This window comes from Scyliorhinus canicula, chromosome 2, assembly GCF_902713615.1.
Source record: "Scyliorhinus canicula chromosome 2, sScyCan1.1, whole genome shotgun sequence".
Classification (NCBI taxonomy): domain Eukaryota; kingdom Metazoa; phylum Chordata; class Chondrichthyes; order Carcharhiniformes; family Scyliorhinidae; genus Scyliorhinus; species Scyliorhinus canicula.
Window position 1 is genome coordinate 26173034 of NC_052147.1, and position 20090 is coordinate 26193123.

The 20090-nt window shown below is 44.0% G+C and overlaps 1 protein-coding gene and 1 long non-coding RNA gene across 4 annotated transcripts in view; one reads left to right on the plus strand and one right to left on the minus strand.

The window, feature by feature from the left end:
• Window positions 1–20090, minus strand: part of LOC119951524 — a 69399-nt gene that overhangs the window by 13421 nt on the left and 35888 nt on the right. The window contains exon 1 of one of the 3 annotated variants that reach the window (XR_005457640.1): window positions 12497–12685. The exons of the other annotated variants lie outside the window; for them this stretch is intronic. This is a non-coding gene — a long non-coding RNA (uncharacterized LOC119951524). Of the gene's footprint in view, window positions 1–12496; window positions 12686–20090 lie in introns of those variants that run through there. 3 annotated transcript variants of the gene reach the window in all.
• Window positions 8458–20090, plus strand: part of si:dkey-87k14.1 (leucine-rich repeat transmembrane protein FLRT2) — a 58322-nt gene continuing 46689 nt past the window's right edge. The window contains exon 1 of the mRNA XM_038774719.1: window positions 8458–8797. The gene's annotated coding sequence lies outside the window, so the exon portion shown is untranslated. The remainder of the gene's footprint in view (window positions 8798–20090) is intronic.

A 20090-nucleotide genomic window follows, 5' to 3' on the forward strand; every position in this document is an offset into this window, starting at 1 on the left:
CGGGATCGAACCTGGGACCTCAGCGCCGTGAGGCGGTTGTGCTAACCACTAGGCCACCGTGCTGCCCTGTTTAAGATGTATCTTGATAGATACATGAACGGACGAGGAATGGAGGGATACAGATCATTTGGGCAATAAGTAGTAGGTCTGAATAAGGAATCTGAATCGGTGCAGGCTTGGTGGGCTGAAGGGCCTGTTCCTGTGCTGTAATATTCTTTGTTCTTTGTGCAGTGCTGATATTCAGTGTTATGCTCTGCGTTTTCCTTCTTCTTTTCATTTAACTTTTCAGATCGCATTCATTTCTTTGTCAGTTCCCCCCAAAGTAATTCCAATTATTTTCTGTTTGGTGCTGTTCCTTGTAACATTGATGCCTGCAGCATGTGGCTGTGCTCTGAACACATTTAGTAAACATTTCAGTTGTCCAACAATATCAAGAAAAGAATAGGTCGAGCACAAAATCAAACAGGGCACTTGAGATTTGCTTATTTTGTGCAGATATAACTGCCAGTGAAAACCTTCTTCCGTGGAACATTCTCTTGCAACTGCCTGGTTTGCAGGATAGGTCTTATGAGGAAAGTTTGAGGGAGCTAGGGCTTTTCTCTTTGGAGCGGAGGAGGATGAGAGGCGACTTAATCGAGGTTTATAAGATGATGAGTGGGATAGATAGAGTGGACATTCAGAGATTATTTCCTCGGGTGGATGTAGCTGTTACAAGGGGGCATAACTATAAGATTCAGGGTGGGAGATATAGGAGGGATGTCCAATGTAGGTTCTTTACTCAGAGAGTGGTTAGGGTGTGGAATGGATTGCCTGCTGTGATAGTGGAGTCGGACACTTTAGGAACTTTCAAGCGGTTATTGGATAGGCACATGGAGCTCACCAGAATGACAGGGAGTGGGATACCTTGATCTTGGTTTTGGGCAATGCTCGGCACAACATCGAGGGCCGAAGGGCCTGTTCTGCGCTGTACTGTTCTATGTTCTCTGTTCTATCCTACCAATCCCCCCAACTTTCGCTTCCTGGGTCAGGCTAAGGCGAATGAAAACTGTGCCTTTTGCTTTAATTTCGCTTTCACAGTTGATTATCTTCAGTGACACTTTCCATTGTTTAGTGCACTGCCAATCATTTCCAGATCCAAAAACCAGAATCTTATACATCCAGGAGTATGACACTTACTTCATACACCTTTTAAGTTGATTAATAAAATCCTCAGTCCACGGTGGACAATTTTGACTCTGGTTAATAATGCAATATGGATGATATTGAATAAAAGCAAATTACTGCGGATGCTGGAATCTGAAACCAAAGAGAAAATGCTGGAAAATCTCAGCAGATCTGGCAGCAGCTCTAGGGAGAGAAAGGAGCTAACATTTCGAGTCCAAATGACCCTTTGTCAAAGCTGAGATGGATGATCTTGATGCAGGCATCCATTAACTGCAATAGAAATTAATATAATTGCCCATTGAGTCAACATTGCCCATTTTAAACTGTCACACAAAGTCAAAATCCACCACACCCCCGACCCTGTAGGTAAGGTGCTGGGATTTTGAGCAAAACTGACAAAAACTGTTGTGAGGATCCGTTCTGCTCCTCGTGGGACCGAATTTATGGCTTATTGTCTCAGAGATTGTAATTTCTGAAATCTTTGCTATTTGGTGTTTTTATTCTGCCATTTTATAACATTCGTGTAAACTCAGCACTATAATTTGGTTGGATAATATCATAGGCAGGAACTTTTTCTTAAAATTTATATTGGGAGGGCAGCACGGTGGCGCAGTGGGTAGCACTGCAGCTTCACGGCGCCGAGGTCCCAGGTTCGATCCTGGCTTGTGTCACTGTCCGTGTGGAGTTTGCACATTCTCCCTGTGTTTGCATGGGTTTCACCCCCACAACCCAAAGATGTGCAGGGTAGGTGGATCGGCCATGCTAATTTGCCCCTTAATGGGAAAAAATTAATTGGGTACTTTGAATTTATTTTTTAAAATTGGTATTGAGACACCATTTCTCAGCTATACCAACAATAAAGGTCTTGATTCTGCATTCATATTGTTTTTATATAACAGGCACAGCGCCTCAGTATGGGGCACATGTTATGCAATCATGACAGGAAACTGGTTGGGCAGTAATTGGTTGCCATCTGAGAGAAGATGTATTCTGTGATCACAGGGCAATGAAAAATAGTCTCCTCTGTGAATCAACACTAAGCTTGCAAATGTTCATTCTACATATCAATTACCAGAATGTAGAAATGGAATATATCCCAACGTTGTGGGGATAGAGAATTAGCAGGTATAATGTAGACGGGAGCAGAAAATGCCCAAAAAACATTGGGCTGGATTTTCTGCCACCCTTTGCTGGTAGCGGAGATCCCGATGTGGTGGAGAATCCCACGTCAATGCCTTGGTCCCCCGCAATAATCTATACACCCTGCGACAGCAGGAGGATGAAAATGGGTCATTTAAACCCATTTGCATCCAATTAACGGCTGGACTCCTGATTCTTCATGCCTCCATGATGCTCCAGCCCTCTTGGCTGGGGCTCACACAGGCGTGGATTGGTACAAACATTTTCCAGCATGGCCTTGATGCGGTGGACCTTGTGGTGGGCTAAAGGGATTCATATTTAATGTGAGTTCCCCCAAAGTCCATCAGAGGGCACCCTCCGCCCACAGCACAAATCTTGCTCACCCCACCACCCAACCTCCCCATCAGTCTCTCCCATCAGACACCCCCATCACAAATACCCATCAGATCCCCCCATCAGTCATAAACAATGAAAAATCACTGCTTTTTCACTTACCTGTCCCTCACACCTGCTGCCTCAGACAGAGATGTAGAAAACAGCAGTTGGTACTTCATAGAAATCCAAAACCATATCACAATGCTTTAATCCCCCTCAGATCCTTTGATCTGTGTGGTTTCTATTCACTTTCAAAGATAAATATTTTTTGTAGGCTATAATTGACATGGAAATGGCTTCCAGACTGCCAGATGTTTAGATTGTTTATTTTGATTTCCCTTCAGGCCTGAATGTGTCTCAAATACCCTGCTATGAAGCTAACCACAATATTTATAAAGATCTAACAGATAACTACTTTCACTTATTTTTCTCTGCAGAAAGCACTTAACTGCTTTTAATGTGGTGATGGCCTGTCAATCACAGGTAGATGTTTAAAACCATTGTGGTTAGCTTCACAGCAGGGTACTTGAGATGCATTCAATCAAGGGATCACCTTGGATCAGATTGGGGCCAACAGCATAGGGTTCGATCCCTGCTCTGGCTCAGAGGGATTTGGGACCTGCCTTCTTGCCCTGCACACTGTAGAAGTGCTTGCACTGTGGGTGGAATACCCTTTGGGCAGAGAAGTCAAGAGGAACCAGCATAGGGAGAGCATTTTCATATTTAAGAAGCCTCTGGCCTGAAGCAGGCTAGAGTTCTCTCATTGAAAAACCTGCCTAAAAATCAGATAAGTTCAATGTTGATGGTGTGGCAAAAGTGTTGTGTTCTAACACACCCAATTTTCAACTGACGTTTGGGCAGCATAGCTGCTCCCGACGTGTGCCTATTTTGAGTGGATATCACAGGCTGGCACAGGGATTCTGTGGGGTTCACTGGTCTCTGGTAGAAGCTGGTTCTCTTCTTCACGTACAAACCCTCTGCATGTGTTATTTGAATGCAATTGTTCATTCTCTGATTCCGAATAGGTGAAAGGATGGTTAAAATGAGCACAGAAAAGAATGGGGGCAATCAATGAACTACTATGAGAGAAATTTAAAGATGTGATGATATGCTGAAATAAATGAAGAGGACATCAAGATAGGATGAAAATGATCAGGTTCATGAAAAAAGAGTGGGAGCGAATGAGAGAAAATGAGAAGAGAAAGTGTAACACCTGCCAAACCACATCATATTTGGCATTCATCCAACTGAGCAGGAATGTCAAATCTTATACCAGTCAGGGGCGAAATGTTCTTGTTGGTTACTGTTGCCTTGAATAAGATCAGCTGTATTTGGATGGGGCTGCAGCCCCTGCAACTACTATTTCTGCACAAAATTAATATCTCCCATTCCTTTATGGCATTGTATGCTCCTGAAGTAGTGACTGTTATAATCCCGGTTAGTGTTCTAACTGATTAGGAAGATCAAAAAATGGTCGACCTGTGAAACCACCTGAAGCCTATCTGACCTACACTATTCCATTTTCATCCATATGTCTATCCAGTGACCACTTAAATGCCCTTAAAGTTGGCGAATCTACTACTGTTGCAGGCAGGGCGTTCCACACCCCTACTACTCTCTGAGTAAAGAAACTGCCTCTGACATCTGTCCTATATCTATCACCCCTCAATTTAAAGCTATGTCCCCTCGTGTTGGTCATCACCATCCGAGGAAAAAGACTCTCACTGTCCACCCTATCTAACCCTCTGACTATGTTATATGTCTCTATTAAGTCACCTCTCAGCCTTCTCCTCTCTAACGAAAACAACCTCAATTCCCTGAGCCTTTCCTCGTAAGACCTTCCCTCCATACCAGGCAACATCCTAGTAAATCTCCTCTGAACCCTTTCCAAAGCTTCCACATCCTTCCTATAATGTGGTGACCAGAACTGCACGCAGTACTCCAGGTGCGGCCGCACCAGAGTTATGTACAGCTGCTGCATGACCTTGTGGTTCTGAAACTCAATCCCCCTGCTTATAAAGGCTAGCACACCATATGCCTTCTTAACAGCCCTATTAACCTGGGTGGAAACTTTCAGGGATTTATGAACCTGGATGCCGAGATCTCTCTGTTCATCTACACTACCAAGAATCTTGCCGTTAGCCCAGTACTCTGCATTCCTGTTACTCCTTCCAAAGTGAACCACCTCACACTTTTCCACATTAAACTCCATCTGCCACCTCTCAGCCCAGCTCTGCAGCTTATCTATGTCCCTCTGTATCCTATAACATCCTTCAGCACTATCCACAACTCCACCGACCTTCGTGTCATCTGCAAATTTACTAACCCATCCTTCTACACCCTCTTCCAGGTCATTTATAAAAATGACAAACAGCAGTGGCCCCAAAACAGATCCTTGCGGTACACCACTAGTAACTGAACTCCAGGATGAACATTTGCCATCAACCACCACCCTCTGTCTTCTTTCAGATAGCCAATTACTGATCCAAACCGCTAAATCACCTTCAATTCCATACTTCCTTATTTTCTGCAATAGCCTACCGTGGGGAACCTTATCAAACGCCTTACTGAAATCCATATACACCACATCAACAGCTTTACCCTGATCCACCTGTTTGGTCACCTTCTCAAAAAACTCAATAAGGTTTGTGAGACATGACCTACCCTTCACAAAACCGTGTTGACTATCGCTAATCAACTTGTTCTTTTCAAGATGATTATAAACCCTATCTCTTATAACCTTTTCCAACATTTTACCCACAACCGAAGTAAGGCTCACAGGTCTATAATTACCAGGGTTGTCTCTACTCCCCTTCTTGAACAAGGGGACAACATTTGCTATCCTCCAGTCTTCCGGCACTATTCCTGTCGATAAAGACGACGTAAAGATCAAGGACAAAGGCTCTGCAATCTCCTCCCTGGCTCCCCAGAGAATCCTAGGATAAATCCCATCTGGCCCAGGGGACTTATCTATTTTGACATTTTCCAAAATTGCTAACACCTCCTCCTTTTGAACTCAAAAGTCCTGTGGCGGAATTCTCAGTTCTTGAGACTAAGTATTGGCACTGGGGCAAAACTACTAGGACAGCAAAACTGGTGCTGCACCTGGACCAATTCAGCGACCATTAGGGGACTAGCACCGGTGCCACATGGTGCCGGACCCGGGGTTGATATTCAGGAGTCTGACAAGCTGCAGCCGCATATACACACAGCACTCCGGACACACAGTCATCTCAGTCAACAAGGTGGCACTAGTTATGCTGAAGCGTGCCCATCCCCTTAATGGTTTTGGCTGAGGCTAGAGGCCACTGGAGGGACACCAGTACACCCATGGCACTAAGTTCAAAGGCGGCAGTCAGTAGCGTGCATAGCTGCATGGCTGCCTTGCTGGCTGTGGGAATGGTGTTCCATGTCCATCCACCCTGACCACACAGCCCACCTCCTGGCCACCCCGCTACTGCCCCCAGCCTTGGCAGAAGCCCCCAGCCAGTGGTACGACTGTCAGTACACTATGGTGTCATGAGAATGTCACTTTAAGAAATGTCTGTCTGCTCATGTTACTTCAGTGATGTCAGAGTGTGGGTGGAGCTGAGTTCTGGCTCTGCTTTTTAGTTTCACTTTGAGAAAAGCTTGGATGTGTCTGTGTTTTTTTGGTTTTGTTTTTTCAGTGTTGGAGCTGAAGCCAAACAAAGCAGGTGCACTGTTGATCTCTCTGCCATGAAAAGACTATCTCTTGATCATTTGGTGAATTCAGAATTATAAATGTTTTGAGTAGTGAATGTAAACCTGATGTGCTTCTGTTAAAAGGTGTTTCTTTTGTCTTCTGGATGTTGTTTGGGAAGTTATTAAGGATTACTTAGTGTTGTATTCTTTGGGGTTGTATTTGAATTGATGGTTGCTAAGATGTTCACTGTATTTTTAAAAAGGTTAACTTGAGTTCGTAGAATAAACATTGTTTTGCTTTAAAAAATATTTTTCTATTTCTGCTGTATCACACGTGTAGAGTGGGCTGTGTGCTCCCCATACCACAATCTATTCAAAGTTGTGGGTCAGGTGAACTCCATGATACACTTTGGGGTTCTCTAAACCCTGGCCCATAACAATGGCAATGTTGGACACATTCTGTACCCACTCTGTCCTCCTCAGCAGCCATAGTACTGAAAGTTTTCACAATTTTTGAAAGCAGAAATGTACCTCCTCATTGGGTAGTCCCCCAGTGGAGGCAGAGAATCGCGGAGCCCCCAGAGACTACCAGTTCAGGCCTGCTAATGATACGCAAATGGTGTTTTACCGAACGTGCAGAGTACAATGCATTAATGGCACTGTTGAGACACTGGAGAATTGTGATTTAACATGAACCCAGCGCCCGCTGCAACGCCACAATTTTGGTGTCAAAACCAATTCTCCACCCAATCACATTTCCCGATTCCGGCATCGGCCGATGGAGAATCCAACCCATAACTTTTACTTTTTTATATAATGCGGTGGAACAGCGTCACATGAATGCTAATTAGTTTTAACAAGAAAAAAACATTTATTAAACATGAAAATATTGGATTATGATAGAAGACTCCTTTACCCTCCTTACTTCAATAATTCAACACAGATTTTAAGAGTAACATGGATTACAAAGTACATCTTGCGATACAATGGTCTCATTAACGCACAATGTCCCTTTTAAGCACACAAGATGAAGATGGCAAAATACACTCCTCTGTGAATTCAAGTGAATGCTGTGAATTTCTCCTCAAAATCCCTCCACATGATTCTGTTACCATGACCCACCTTGTCTCACTGAACTCTGGCTTCTATTCGAATGATTTCAATTTCTGCTTTCAAAACTTACAATTTCGAATCTTCTTTTAAATTCTGCTCCCCATCCGTTGTTTCCATCGAGATTTCACTTTCAGGTTTTACACCTCTCCTTTCAGATTTTCTTTGTCTTAAATACTTTTGCACAACTTGAATGTTGAGGCACTGGTATCCACAATTATTTCAAATGTCTCCAAACTGTAGTAATTTCTCACAAACCTTAACACTACTGCAAATATCTTTCTGGCCTCTCAATGTCTTTTCAACTCTTTGTGACTTTACTGTTACAGTAATCTGTTCTGACTCCCAGTTCCCTGTGTTCAGTTAACTTCAGACTTCTTGGAAAGTTTTCTTCAATTTTTTAGTTTCCTTAACTAGCTGTACTTTAGATTTCCAGCATCAGTTTTCTTAACTTAGTGTGGCTTTGCTTCCAGCAAGGCTGAAAGAGATGTTCCCCCTTCAGCCTTCTAAAACCAACTGTGATTAGAGCTGTGAGAGCTGCCTTCTCTCTTAGTACCTATCTCCAACTGCAATCAAATTAGCTAAACTAAAATTAAGAGTTTCACTACCTTACAAGGCCCCAGTTGCTAAGCAATGTCCGCACACCTATGCTGGTTTATTAACTCTTCACACCACAGCCCTCTCTAAGCACAATAAAAACACATTTGGAATTTAACCAACTCCCACGCAGACAAACATCTTTGTCGAGCACGAATCTAACTGTAGGTTTAACCCTTCTGGGCACAGAAATATTAAATGAAACCTACTTAAAACTAAACTTTATTTCAAATGTTTACCAATACAAATGTAAATCCCTTAAAACTACCTTTGTTTCCTAACAGGGCTCAGAAGGTTCCCATGAGGTTACGAATTCCTTTGCAATGGAGTGACTGCAAGCAAGGTTGCTCTGCTAGTGAACGGAGAGAAATAGTCATTATTGAGTGACTGATTCTAACTCAGCCAAGTTGCCTCTGCTGCAGCAGGGACACGCACTGAGGCTGCGGATAACATCCTCCTCCACAGCACGGTACCGTGTAACCTGACTCCACCCGTGAGCTCATCAGACAGACAGCCCTGGCAAAAGCCACCGTTTCAGGACCCTATGAGCGGCCTGCAAGAGTTCAGTTACACTCGTGTCTTGGTGAGATCAGCAAGTGGGCGTTCAGACTTGCTAGTCCGAGAGCGCTTGAACTTCATTCAGTTCCCCCAAGAACTCAACAGGTTTGCCCTCCCGGGAGAGTGAAGTGGATCTCTGTGCGAGTGCAACGAGCGGCCGGATCTCGGGAGCGGCTGCGATCGTTTTCAGGTAAAAAGCGCTCGTGCTGTCACCACTTGGCAGCAGAAAGGAGGCAGAGGGACCCCCGGCGATTGTATTCTGCTCCGGGTAAAGCTGCAGGCACGCTTCCACATTCATAAAGTGTTGAGTGGAGTTAACTTTAGAAGCCGGGTTAAACGACGCGCTCAGTCTTTACATTGAAGCACAGACAAACTTTCTATACACGCGGTGGAGGCGAGAAGATTTCTGCACCCATTTCTGAGAACTTTTAAGTAAGTTTTTACACCAATGCGATCACAGGCTCACCCAAACCCAGTACCGAGTGCAATTATCGTGGCCATTTAGTGTGACAACGTGACATTTCAGGAGTCTGTGATAAACGTGTGAGATTAATCCATTTCCCCTCTTTTCCCCCCAAATTGCTGTTTCCTTGAAGTGTCCTGCCGTCCTCACTCGCGTTTTCTCCTCGTGTGTGAACTATCCATCCCGCACATTCATCCACAATTTAGCATTTGTATCAGATTCCCATTTTTCTTTCAGTTCCAGGACTTGCACAGTGGCAAAGTCGCGGAACACCTAAAGTCATGGATTGCTGGCTGCAATAATCCCGGTGTGTGTCCTGGGATGGGACGGGAGAGAGGCTCGCGCTTTAGGTGTAGTCTATTGCCAGGACCGGGACCCACTATTCCTATTTCTGCTGTCTATTTCCGGCACTTTTCCCCTTCCTATTCCCACATTGTAAAGCTTGGTGTCTTTAAATAGAAAACCCTTGCCTGTCAAGGTCTGTCAACGCAAGCTCTAGGATTCTGAAACCAAAAGAGAATGTTTTGGGAAAAGCCAGCGGGTTTGGCAGTACCTGGGGAGAGAGGGAGAGGGAGAGGGGGGTGTGGGGGACAGGGTTAACATGTCCAGTCCAACGTGACTCCTCTCAGGAGCTCTGGGAAGGTAAACTCGCGTTTCCCTCTCCTCAGAGGCTGCCAGTCCTGCTGAATCTCCCCCCCCCCCCCCCCCTCCAATCTCCCACCTCCCCCCAGCCTTTTCTGTCAAACCTTCCCGCACCTTAAAAATTAAATCAGGGGCGTAGAGGAGGAAAGGAACTCATGGTTGTTAAAGACACACAAAAAATAGAATTCCCTAAACAAGAAAGATGGTCTGATAGCTTGTCAGAATCTTGCTGCCAGTGGAATCGCGCCCACAATCCGAGGCTGAGGTCACTAAACTAACCAGGCGTCTAAATTGTGATAAAATCAGCTGTTACAAACTGTTGCACAAATACACGTTTCAACTCTTAATGTGGTATTATCCATTTAGACAGACACGGATCTTGAACTAATATACCAGGAGCAAGGAACCAAATGTTTCAATTAAGATTTTTTTATGATAGTCGTGGAAGCTTTGTTACTTTCTTTTGCCAATGGTTAAAGCCCTTTCGATCCCCGGTGAGTAACCGCTGAAAGAAATGTCTTCATTGCCAGTCTCAAATATCCAGTAGAGTCAGGCAAACAAGATTTGGCCACTAAGCAGGGTCGTTTTTTGCTTTTGTTTTAAAGTTCCCTCAGTAATTTGACCTTTCATCCACTCAGTCCATTTTGTTAAATCGCCAACAAGGACTTGGCCACGAGGGGAATTAGTCTCTCAGTCCTGCCTTGGGACCGCGCACCCACAGCACCGATAAACTGCCGCTATCGCTGCTATTTCGTCCTTTGGCCACACGCCCTGCACAGAATCAAAACGTTTTCATCAAATAAGCTTGAGGGGCGCTGGGGTGATTTTGTTTTGCGTGTGTGAAAGAAAACGGGTCTTTAAAATGGTGAAGGGGGTTGACAGCGAATGTTTCCATTTATAAAGGGGAGTACAAAATGAGGAGGGGGTTGGCATCTCTAATGAATCTAATAAGGCATTCAGGGGAAATCTCTTCAGGGAAGAAAGTGGCGGGAATGTGGAGCTTGCTACCACATTGAGCAGTTGAGGTGACCGCCTTTGATTCATTTAAAAGGAAGCTCCATAAAGGAATGGTTGGGGTTACAAAGAACAAAGAAAAGTACAGCACAGGAACAGGCCCTTCGGCCCTCCAAGCCCGTGCTGACCATGCTGCGACTAAACTAAAATCTTCTACACTTCTGGGGTCCGTATCCCTCTATTCCCATCCTATTCAGGTATTTGTCAAGATGCCCCTTAAATGTCACTATCGTCCCTGCTTCCACCACCTCCTCCGGCAGCGAGGTCCAGGCACCCACTACCCTCTGTGTAAAAAACTTGCCTCGTACATCTCCTCTAAACCTTGCCCCTCGCACCTTAAACCTATGCCCCCTAGTAATTGGCCCCTCTCCCTGGGGGAAAAGCTTCTGACTATCCACTCTGTCTATGCCCCTCATAATTTTGTAGACCTCTATCAGGTCGCCCCTCAATCTCGGTTGTTCCAGTGAGAACAAGCCCAGTTTATTCAACCGCTCCTCATAGCTAATGCCCTCCATACCAGGCAACATCCTGGTAAATCTCTTCTGCACCCTCTCTAAAGCCTCCACACCCTTAGTTAATGTGCTGTTAAATTAGATGAAGTGAAGAGGGCAAGGTACAGCGAGCAGCATGGCCCAAGATGGACCGAATGGTCTGTTTCTGCGGTGTTGATTGTATATAATCGATGCAACGTAATCGGTTTAGCGAGCGGTACATATACATTAACGTTTTCGAAGAATGGTGCAGACAGTGAAAGGACGAGGGGGGAGAAAAGACACAAACTCCCGGGTGATAGATAACAAATAAACTGACTGACAATGAAACCCAGAGAGGAACCGCACTTACAAACTAAATCCAGTCTAATAAATATTAACACGGGACGCACAACAGAAAGTCCTGAAATAAGAGGAACTTCATTCATTTTCTTTCCACCAAAGTTGACGCATGAACTACTGGAAAAACATCAAATCCAAAATGCCAAGGCCTGGCTAGATAGTGTTCGCGCTGGTAATTTTGCACTCACGGGTTTAAGGTGGGCTCGGGCAATTAATACTTTGCAAAGTCAATATGCTTGATGGGCCATTGTGCCAATTTTAGACAAAAGGCAAAACATTTCACTTGTGGGAAAGGTGTCATTTTACTTTTATAAAATGTTGAAAACCCCTGCGCCCTTCGAGTTTATTTATTAAAGCATTTTGACTCTGCACATGGCCATAATTCCATAATTCGTGAAAGGCAAAATGTCGCCTGATTTGCCCAGCTGTGCTTTAATAAGGACTTAAAATATTTAGTGTTGTTCCGTGTGACAGCTTGGATTATTCCAGTCTGTATATAAAGCTATTTAAGGCTATAATGCACATGGAGTCTCCATGGCATGGTTGGATGACAGAGATGTTGAGAGTCTGCTGGGGTGGGGAGATTCTGTCCTATGCTGTGCTTTTTGTTTGGGGGGGGGGGGGGGGGGGGGGGGTTGGTAGCCTGATGGGTGGAGACAAGTTAATGACAACAAAACTCCTCCAGAATGCATTGGCCTGATGATTACCGTGGTGATATGGTGTTGTTTTCCTTCCCACCATTCATTGTTTACTTGTTTAGCCATGTGCCCGACAGAAGCCACACATTCCAAAAGCGATACGTGGTGCTGCTTTCTTTAAACTATTTTTGGAATCTCACCAGATTATTCCCCGCCACTTCTCCCTCTCTCTCTCTCCCTCACACATACCCATTTTGTTTGTATTTCTTTCGGGCTCTCGTACATTTTTTTTGACATACCTTGTCGCTTCCCTTTCACACATTAAACGACAAGTCAGGGCCAACTGTAACATTTCCTATCGATCCGAGTTCCCAGCAGTTCACCCTGTCAGCGCCCTTATCTCGGGCCAGTCGGCAGCGAGAGCTGATACATGCAGGCCATTTGTCTGGCAGCGAATCTGAGGCTGGCTGTGAATTTCAGAACGTGCTTCATCCCAGTCTGTGCTAAAGATAGCGAAACGCATTCGGGAGAGGACTTTTCGCACAACCTCAGCAGGCGCTGGGCATCATCAGGAGATACTCTGGGCCTCTGGCTGTGGAGATGTCCTGTGTCCCGTTAACGTTTGTATTTCGTCCATCCAGCAGAAGCTGCAGCCAATACTTCCTGCAGCTCCATCACTGTGCAACATGAGGTGACACTCCAGATGCCCTTGTTTTGTTTACTTTACAATAGTGTTCGGTAAAATCCATTTCAGATATACAAGTAATTTGTTCCCATCAATTGAACAATTGGGTCGCTGATATTGTTCATCTTAAACTTTCAAAGATTTATTCGCTTTATAAAATAGTTACAGCAAATTAATCCCACCCATTGGCACAGTTCACAAGTACACGTCGGAAGCTTTATACCACGGGGAGGCGCTAGCCTGGTGGTAATGTCACCCAGCGTGGTGCTCTGGAGATTCGAATCCTGCCACTGCAGATGGTGAAATTTGAATTCAATTTTAAAAATCTGGCACTGAAAGTCTAAAGTCCATTGGCGTAACCATGGGGTTCATTAATGTGGTAGTACAGTGGTTAGCACTGTTGCTTCACAGATCCTGGGCCCAGGTTCGATTCCCAGCTTGGGCCATAGTTTGTGCAGAGTCTGCACGTTCTCCCTGTGTCTGTGTGGGTTTCCTCCATCAACAATCATCAACAATGATTCCCAATTCCATTCTTCGCAGAGTAGCTGTAAAGTACCAATATGTTCCTGGTTCCATTATCCCTGTTGGCCATTCTGGTTCCATTATTCCCATTGGCCATTTGGCGTCATAAGCAGCCTAATTCTGCCAATGGCCCCTAACAACTGCACTGCAACAGATAAAGCTTACAAACAATCATAAGAACATTTCATCCCATCAATTTACAAAGAATGGCCAGTGACTATTTTACTGCCCACATCCTGCAATTCTGATTATTTTTCTGTCCCATTAATGTCAGAGAATGGTACATATTCCAACTTCTTTTATCACCTAATGACAACATAAAGCACTCCAAGACCTGGAATAGTATAAGTCCACATTTTAAGATGCCTCATGCAGTGTCATTTGCCTTTAATGTGGTGGACATGTTAGGGTCAGAATGCACACTTAGCATGGGGACTTTTGTTTTCACGTTATTTTACACCAGGGCCAATAGTGCGGGCATGATCTGATTGGTGCCATTTTTAAGTAGCCTCTCCCACTTACCAAAACTTTCTCCCACTTACCGATTCTCCCACCTGCATCTACTCTCTCCCTCTCGCCACCTCACTCTTGAGTCATCGCTCACAGCGAGGGCGGGGAAGCAGTGAATGGGGGAGAGAATTGTCCTGCAGGTGAAAGTTAGCGAAGGGGTGGTAAGTAGAAAGATTTAGCACGTTTCTTTTAGATTTTCAAATGTATTATATTTTACTAGTTGCTTCATTGCATTTACGAATTTAGTAATGTACATTGTTTCAACATATAGGTTATAATGTTTCCATTTTTTATGGGAAAAGTCCCTCAGAATGTAACTACAGCTTTTACATTGATTGTGCTGTGAAAATCTGATTTGCTTAAAGTTGCTTCATTTCCAGTTGTGCTTTTCACAAACACAACTACAACTGTAAGTGAGGGAGTACTGTAGTATACTTCACGTGCAGAGTAAGGTTCCCTCTATGTTGTCCATTAGCCATAGCCACCAAAAGAACCCTGTAACCAATTTGTGTGCTGTTACTGCTGCTTTCCATGCGCCAGTCGTCCTTGTGACCTCTCTGAAATTACCACTTTATTACTAGCTACCCGTTTTTGTGACTGGTAGACTGTTTCCAGTGGGGTTTCACAGGGCTGAGTGTCAGGGGCCCTTGCTATTTGTGATGGACATTAAATGTAGTGTGTATGATCAAGAAGTTTGCGGATGACACAAAAATTGGGAGGGTGCTAAATAATGAGGAGGATAGATAGCCATAGACTGCAGAAGAATATTAATGGACTGGTCAGCTGGGCAGAGCAGTAGCAAATTAAATTCAACCTGGAAACGTATGAGGGAGTGCACTTGGGGAGGCAAAGGATTTAACAAGGCAAAGGGTTTCACTATGAATGGTAGGAGCCTGGAAAGTACTGAAGATCAGAGGGACCTCAGAGTGAATATCTGCAGATCCCTAATGGTGGCAGGACATGTCGATAAGGTGGGGTATTTGCCTTTATTAGGTGAGGTATAGAATACAAGAGCATGGTAGTTATGCTGTAACTGTTTAGAACATTGGTTCGGAAGTACTGCGTGCAGTTCTTCTACCACAATATAGAAAGGATGTGATTGCACTAGAGAGTGTTCAGAGGAGATTTTCCAGGATGCTGCCTGGCCTGGGGGTTCTGAGCTATCCGGAGAGATTGGATAGGCTGGGGCTGTTTTCCTTGGAACAGCAAAGGTTGAGAAAGGACCTGATTGTGGTGTATAAGATTGAGGGCATAGATAGGGTGGATAGGAAGGCATTTATTTGTTTAGTAAAAGGGTCAATAACCAAGGGGCATAGATTTAAGGTAAGAGATAGAAGGCTAAGATGGGAGTTGAGAAACTTTTTCACCCAAAGGGTGGTAGGAGTCTGAACGCACTGCTTGGAAGGGTGGTTGAGTCAGAAACTCTCAAAACATTTAAGAAGTATTTAAATATTCACTTGAGCTGCCACAACCTCCAGGGCTGTGGGCCAAATGCTGGAAAATGGGATTAGTGTAATCAAATCTATGTTGACCAGCATGGACACGATGGACTGAATGGCTTGCTGTGCAGTAAATGTCCATGAATCGATGAAAACCCTCCCTGTCAATGTGGAGGAGAGGTTTTCATTTTATCAACATAGGCTGGGCTTAATCCAGGTCCCAGAGATGAAAGAAGATAGTATGTTATCTTTGTGGCACCCTATTTCTAGAATGCACTGCTTCTGAAATATACTTGCATTGTGTTTCAAACATGTCGTGATTTTGGAATAACATGAATTAGATATTAATTCAATCCTAAAATAGCAAAAAATCATCATGTAATAGATTTACTAGCAATCTTCTCTGTGGTAGCATTATGATCATATGTGCTCAAATTTAACCAGCATGTACATCCCAATCTTGTTATTTTAATAAGATCTTGCATTGTATCTAACTGATCCAGATAATTAAACAAATAAAAGTGCAAACATTTCTCCAAGTAGATTTTTCAAGATTAAATGTAGTTCAAAATCTTGGTCAACTGAAGCCTAGCAAGTTCTACTGACAACAATTAAGCTTCTTATTAGAGCTTCCCACAGTCTTCACTTAACTCAGCTGTAGTTATCTCACAGGAACAAATGAGCTTCATTGTGTAATTAGTTTGGAAGAATAAGCAGACAAACAGGAGGGTGCTTCTCGGGAAAACAAACAATCAATGTTCTGAAACTGCTGCTGTTGGACTTCAACAAGGCTCACAATGTGAATGAAGCTCATTACTTATCGACTTTTCCAAGTAACAGATAAAAGGAAAAAAATTGCAGTGATTAAACAACCTCTGGCCTTTACTGTTGCTACTCATGGGGCCTTTCTGTGCAAATTGCCTTATAAGAGTGACTGTACTTCCAAAGTACTTCATTGGCTGTGAAGCACCTAGGATGTCTTGAAGTTGTGAAAGATGCTATAAAATGCAAGTCTTTTTTCAAATCAATATCATCAGTGTTGTGGATTTTATCAGATTTCTTTAACTATTGTAACAGCTTCTAACTCTTCTCAAATGGGGGCCATTAGACAAGAATAGGCTTAAACAACAGGCAGCCTAAAATGGCCTGTAAAACAATTTATGATTGGGATTATCTTCATGATCTGACAAAGTTTCACCCCTTGCCCCCAGAGACAAGTTGGCACACCATTTACAGAACAGCAAATTCAGGTTTGATTCGGATTGTACTTTGCCTTCGTGCTTGGTGCTGAGAAATGACTCAGATAAACTTAACAAATTATATTTCTGGCACCTTTTAGATACGATGGAGAAACTCCAATCCGTTATAACGTATGGAAAGACAGAAATTATAACACAGAAACAGGCACTTTGAATAAATCATGTGAACATTCACCCTCCGTGTGCACAGATGGTTCTAATTACATCGACCTGCCCTGGTCTCATATCGCTTTATTTAGTTTTCCTTCACCCACCTTTAATCCAATATAATCTTTAATAACAACATAGTTTCTGCAACAGTCACAACATTCAGCATACCATATCCTACCCTTCTATAATCTGCCAATGTTTGCACTATAGCTATGGCCCTTCGCCTATGTCTCTCATTACTTCAATGGTTCAAGTCTGCTGGCTTTGGGTTCTTCCCTGCCTGAAAGAAAACTGTCCTTAATCAAATGGCTGGCCCTTATTAAATTTAGAAGACTACCTACACATCTGATTGGGGTGCAGAACGGACGTGGAGTTTCTCTGGGCTCCACTTACCTAGCTTTAGAATAACTTGCCTGGAATTGAGTTGATCCTCAGCTCAGCAATCTGATACCCAAGACACCTCGGGCCACAGTACTCCGTGCTGCTGATGATTCACCTGCCAGACTGATTTACTCATGAGGGACAAAAGGGTGGATTTGTTACTGGGAGACTGGAAATCAACGAACTCCGATCTGGAGAACCCTGCCAGCAAATATCCCAAAATTTCAAAGTAGATGAAAATTTTAAAAATTGTCAGTGTTCAATTCTGGATACCCATGCAGTCTTAGACAATTGTATTCAAGCAGTACCCCTGGGTGAACCTCTCGGCATGGGCAGTCTTGAACCATTGGTTTATGCTGATGGAACTCCAAGTTCCCTAAGTTTAGCTGAGCGAGGTTTCTCTATTTACGAAGAGACTAGGTTGACCACAAAACAAACTCCAGCAATAAAATTAAATCTAGTCAAACAAACAATGCACATCAATATAAGATATGTTATTTCTGACCTACATTAACATCCGGTTCCCCCAAGGTCTCATTTATAAAAGCCCAAATGGTCTTCCCACTTCCCTATCTAAATAATCTTCTCCAGCCCTTCAACCCTCTGAGAGCTTTGTGTTCATGCACCAATTTTGGCCTCAAGTGCACACTCCATTCCTTTTTGCCACATACACTACAGCAGAGTCTTCAACTATCTACATTCCAAACACCCAGGATTCTATCCTTCCCATCTCAACATTTTTCTCTTCGTTTAAGAGGCTTTGCTAAGGCCAACTTCCTTGACCAAGCTTTTAGTTGTCCCTCTTAATACCACCATCTGTGGTTCAGTGCCCATTTGTTTTTGATGACATTTAGGTGAAGTGTCTTGAGATTCTTTTTTACATCAAAGGCACTTTATATATGGAACTTGTTATTGTTATTTATGTGATCAATTGATTCGGATATTGATTTCAACATTATGTTCCCTCACAGGCCTTCAAACTACTGAGAGCAAATTAGCTCACAAATGTTCAAAGACTAGTTTTGTTTGCAGTGTAGTTTCACCATCCTAAAAACACCCTGGAGCCCTTCATAGAGGGGTGAATAGACACTGGGCAGTGATAGCTTCAGGGTAAGTGACTGAAACCAAGGTCAAAGAGATGGCTTTTTAAAAATGTGTTTGAAAGTAGAGAACGGGAGAAGGTTAGAGGGATTTTTTAGAGAGTTCCAAAGCATAGGATCTAGATTTCTGAAGGGAGTTTGGAGAGACCAATGGATGTGAAGGAGCAAGAAACAGTAGAGTGGAGGGTACAGACAGTTATCTAGAGCTAGAGAATATTGATGTGGAGATGTCGGCGTTGGAATGGGGTGAGCACAGTAAGAAGTCTTACAACACCAGGTTAAAGTCCAACAGGTTTGTTTCAAACATTAGTTTTCAGAGCACTGCTCCTTCAGGTGAGGAAGGAGCATTGCTCCGAAAGCTAGTGTTTGAAACAAACCTGTTGGACCTTAACCTGGTGCTGTAAGACTTCTTACTTGAGAATATTGGGCAGAGTTGCAGGGAAGGATTGAACCTCTGTGTGAGAACAGGATGCCAATGAATGTTGGTTAAGTTAGGACAGGGGTAATAGAGAAGGGTGACATGAATACCTGCTCGGTTGTGGATGGAAAAACTTCAGATGATTGGTATGGGCCAAGTGTTGGCAAAATGGGATTAGGGAGGCAGGTCAAGTGTTTTTCATGTGTTGGTACAGACTCGATGGACCAAAGGGCCTCTTCTGCACTGAATTATTCTGTGATTCTGGAGGTTGGAATGTGTCCCATTCCCAAAAACTGGAACAACGACCAATCACCATCCTATCAGTATACTCTGTCCTCAACATGGTGATGGAAGGGGTCATCGACAGTGCTATCGAGCAGCTCTCACTCAGTAATTAGCTGCTAATTAAGGCTCAGTTGGGTTTTGCCAGGACCCCACTTGGCTGCAGACCTGATTACAGCCTTGGTCTAAGCATTAACAAAGGAGCTAAATTCCAGAGGTGAAGAGATTTACTGCCTTTCACAACAAGGCAGTATTTGTCCAAATGTGGGAAACCCAAATGAAAGTTAAATCTATGAGAATCAAGGGTAAATATCTGGGGCACAAATTAACAGGAAAAAAAAAACATTCCTATTTTTGCATGTTTAGCGGGCTGTGGTATCGAGAACCACCCCGTTATCAAACAAGATTCAGTTTTCCTTTGGCTTCGACGAGGAACTCCCCATCGAGGCTACACTTACCTTCATTTTAAATGCTGCCCTGATCTCTGGACGCCCCACCGTGCTCTCTGGACACCTCAACACACAAACCTAACTCTTCAGCCCCCCTCACAAGGGCAGGGTACTACCGAGTCCTATCACTGACAGTGTCAACCTGGCACCAGGGTACCTTGGCACTGCCAGCCTGGAAACCTGGCAACAGTGTGGTACAGCCAGGGTGCCTGGATGGCAGTGCTAACATACCAAACTGGTAGTGCCAAGGTGCCCGGTTGCCAATGTACCACTCTGCCCAGAGACCGACCATCCAAGGACCTCTGTGTGGGGTCTCTCAGTTGCCATTATGCCTTGTCCACATTTGTGTGGCTTAATGCTAAATGGCACCATGGCGAGGTCGCCCAAGTGCAGGTATTCTATTCGGGGCCTTGGGAGAATCCGGCGCAGACTACCTAACTGCTCACTTAAATATGCAAATCTGGATCTCATCTAGTGAGGGTGAGATCCAGATCGCAAAGTCTCTTGAGATCTGGTGAGGCATCCCGAGCATTGCAAATCTCACGCAAGCTTGTCACATCCCTAGTCAGGCGCGACAAGGTCGTTTGATCGGGCCCCTAGTGTTTGAGGTGCTACCAAGCACAGAGGAAGATGATTAGGGTTGTTGGAACCTAATCTGTTCCTTTCTAGGACATCACCGTAGGAGTTGCTCAGGGCAG